Source organism: Notamacropus eugenii, chromosome 1 (assembly GCF_028372415.1).
Source record: "Notamacropus eugenii isolate mMacEug1 chromosome 1, mMacEug1.pri_v2, whole genome shotgun sequence".
NCBI classification, from domain to species: Eukaryota; Metazoa; Chordata; class Mammalia; order Diprotodontia; family Macropodidae; genus Notamacropus; species Notamacropus eugenii.
The window spans coordinates 8,813,358-8,817,150 of record NC_092872.1 but is presented as its reverse complement, the minus strand read 5'-3'; the positions used below and the strand labels follow the sequence as shown (position 1 = coordinate 8,817,150).

Here is a 3,793-nt window from a genome sequence, read left to right as displayed (position 1 = left end):
GGCTTCCGTAGGGGCGCGATGACGTCACGCGCGGGGGCAGTTGCCGTGGTGACCGTTGCTCTGGGCAGCGCGTCCCCGGCATCCCTGGGTGAGTGACGCCAGAGGCGCCTTGGTGCTCAGCGAGTCCAAGACAGTGAAACCGGTCCAGCCCCAGCCCGGCCCAGGCTGGGCGCCTTCGCTTGGGTGAGTGCCTAACCGGGTCGAGCCCGCAGACCCGCCCTGAGCTCGGTCCGGCAGACAGACAGACGGACGGACGCGTGGACAGACGGGCCAGGCCCCCCTCTGGCAGCGCAGCAGAGACGTTCCCCCGGGAGTGCCCAGCCTGGAGTCAGGAGACAGCGGTTTGAACCCTGCCCCTGAGCTGCGACTCCTTCCACCGCTCCGGGCCTCAGTCTCCTTAGCTGTAACATGCTTTTTGAACCCCTTCTCCCCCTCCCCAAACACAGACAGATACAGACCGACTCCACCTGCTAGGCAAACAGACCTGTGGACACAGTCCCCGCCCCGACAGACTGACCGGAGGGACTACCGGCTTGGCCAGACCCATTCTGGAAACCTGCCTGACCCTCAGGGACTGTGCTCTCTTACTCCTAGGACACCCAGGCAGGCGGCCAGTTCACACAGGTACCATCCCAGGCATACAGGGCCCGGGGCAACAAAAAAGTGAGCCTCTCACAGACACGCGCGAGCTGCCACTGCCACAGGGACAAATCCTCTTCCCCCTCAGTACCCAAACCCCTTTTCTCCCCTCCGCTCTACATCACCTAGTGCTGTTTACAGCCTAGCTTATTATGTGCATCAAGAGACTCCTCCACCCCACCCCACCCCCATCCCACACACTTCCTAAGAGAACTGCCCAGCACAGACTGAGAGCTGGAAGGGACCTCAAAGGACATTAAGTCACCCTGTACCCGAAAAATAGATTTCTTCTCTACACGTCCTGGACAAAGTCAGCTAGCTGATGCTTTTTTGAAGATCTCCACTGATGGAGAACTTACTGCCCCGGAATTTACAGCAGCGTTTTGGGACAGCTCTCATGGTTAGGAAATTGTTTTTTATAGGAAACAGAACTTTGTCTCCTTTTACTATTCCCCTATTACTGCTAGTTCTTTGCTCTCAGGCTACACAGAGGAAGTCGTATCCCCCTTCTCTATAGGAGCCCTTTGGAAACTCGGAGATAACACTCACGTTCCTCTTAAATTTTCTTTTCCAGGTGACACATGTCCATATTCCTTTACCATCCAAGTCCTGCTCACCTTAATTTCCTTATGTTCCTATAAAATGAGGTGGCTGGACTAGAAAAACTCTAGGATCTTCTCTGTGTTCAAATCCTTCTTTCCATCCTCTGATTCTCTGGACACACTGCAATTTGTTTGTGTATAATTTGCCTAAAACATGAAACCCAGAACTGGGAAATGTCTTACAGATATGGTCTTATGAGCACAGAGTACAGGTGAGACCCTCACTTACCTTGCTCCGGACACTAGGTTTTCATTAATGAAGTCCAAGATCATATTAGCAGGTTTGGCTGCTTAATACGTTGTTGATTCATGTGGACATTCCTGGTCCTATCCCTAGCCCAAACCTCCCACGTTATTATTCTCTTGAACTAGTGTCTAGGTATCTTTCTCCTGTCCTCTACTTGTGAGGTTGATTGTTTGAACCCTAGTGCATTTATTATATTTATCACTATTTCATTTCAGTTATATATCACTATATTTATATTTATCACTCTTAGATTTCAGCAAGATTTCATTTTAGCCTTTTTAGATCCTGTTGTCTAACGCATTAGTGATCCCTCCTTACTTGCAACATCTGAAAATTTTCCATCCATTTCTTCCTCCAAGTCACTGACCAAAGTACTGAACCACACTGGTTGTTTCCAGATCCCTTGGGAGTACCTCTTTCAGTATGATAGGAATCATTTATCATTGCACCTGAGTATTTAGTTCTGAAGTCAACAAACTCTACTATTTTTCCATCTCACTTCTTTCATTCTGGTTACTCCTGCCTCCCCTCTGTGGTCTCTAAAAACAGTGTCTGAAATTTGGACCCATGACATATATCTGATAGCTTGCTTCCATGTAGCCTTCAAGTACTTCTTCCTAGACTGCCCCCTCCCATATATACTAAATGTGGGATACCCCCCAACTGTGTTCAACAAACAGGTATCAGTGGATGAATCAATGAACTCCTTAAAAGCACCCAATATGTGTAGGGCTATGTGTTTGGGTTGGTAACTATGATGTATTGGGAAGGGGCTTTGGATCTGAAGTCAAGAGACCTGGGTTCAAACCTTAGGGCTGCTACATACTAGCTTTGTTTTAATTTGGGCAACTCTCTGAGGCTCAGTCTCCCTATCTGTAAAGTGGGGAATGTTACTTGTACCACCTGCTTCATTGGGATATTATTCTAGACATTCTCTGTAAACTTTAAAATTCTATAGAAATGAGATATTATTATTATCTATAAAATGAGCATACCTATTCTGTTTACCTCTTAGGGTTGTCATGAGGATTAGTGGCTAGCACTCTGTGCAGTACTTTGTAATTGTCAGCCATTTGGCATTATTAATTACACATTCATTAAGCACCTACTATATACAGAGCCCTGTGCTAGACTTTGGGGGATATTATTTAGTTAAGGTACAGCCTTGCTCTAAGAGAGCTTATACTATACCTTGTGTTAAGAGGATTTATTCTGTGGAATTTGGATTCAGTCAAAGGGCCACACTTGAGGATGTAGAGGGCCACCTGTGGCCTCAAGTTTGCAGGTTCCCCATCCCTGGCTTATAAACTAGTAGGGCAGCACCAACACAAATAATTATAGTAAGTTAGTTGTTGTCCTTCATTTTCAAAGAGGATCAAAATGACATCACCATGATAACGTGAAGTTTCATTGTGTCACATTGTGGCTGATCAGACCAATAGGAGCTCGGAATACTCTACCACAGGTTGGGCACAGATAGTCCATATGAATTTTGGGGGTGGATACTCCAAAGTTGTGCATCCTACATTTTCTTTGTGCTGTCTCAATTCTGCTTTGCTCAAAGAGCACAGCACCCTTTCTGATGTGGGCACACCATGCTGAGCAGTCCTGTGCCAGTGTCTCCTATGTTGTACAGTCAAATTCAAAGTTCTTGAAAGAGACCTTGAGACTGTCCTTGTATTGCTTCTTCTGACCACCATGTGATCGCCTGCCCCATGGGAATTCTCCATAAAATAGTCTTTTTGCAAGTGTATATTTTGCATTTGAACAATGTGGCCATCCCATTGGAGTTGCACTCTCTGAAGCATAGTTGGAATACTTGGCAGTTCAGCTCGAGCAGGGACTTCAGTGTCTGGTACCTTATCCTGCCAGGTGATCCTCGAAGCTTCCTGAGACAGTTCAGATGGAAGCGATTCAGTTTCCTGGCATGGTGCTGGTAGACTGTCTATGTTTCACAGGCATACAACAACGAGGTCAACACAACACAGCAGCTCTGTAGACCTTCAGTTTGGTAGTCAGTCTAATACCTCTTCTCTCCCAAACCTTTTTTTTGGAACTAGCTCTGGCAATGTGTGCATCAACCTCATTGTCAATGTGTACATCCCTGAAAAGTACATTACCAAGGTAAGTGAACTTATCCACAGCATTCAAAACTTCTCCATTTGTTGTAACCGATGGTTCCACGTATGGATGGTGTGGTGGTGGCTGATGGAGGAGCACCTGTGTTTTTTTGGTGCTAATTATTAGGCCAAAATGAGCACAGGGAGCAGAGAATTCATCCATACTTTGTGGCATCTCAGCTTCA

The 3,793-nt window shown here is 46.5% G+C and overlaps 1 protein-coding gene across 4 annotated transcripts in view; it reads left to right on the top strand.

Moving 5' to 3' along the window:
- The first annotated feature begins 66 nt into the window (after positions 1 to 66).
- CCDC13 (coiled-coil domain containing 13) overlaps positions 67 to 3,793 on the top strand; it is a 107,841-nt gene continuing 104,114 nt past the window's right edge. For 2 of the 4 annotated variants that reach the window (XM_072652184.1, XM_072652221.1), the window contains exon 1: positions 67 to 183. The gene's annotated coding sequence lies outside the window, so the exon portion shown is untranslated. The remainder of the gene's footprint in view (positions 184 to 3,793) is intronic. The other 2 variants (XM_072652212.1, XM_072652193.1) reach the window with 2 other exon arrangements.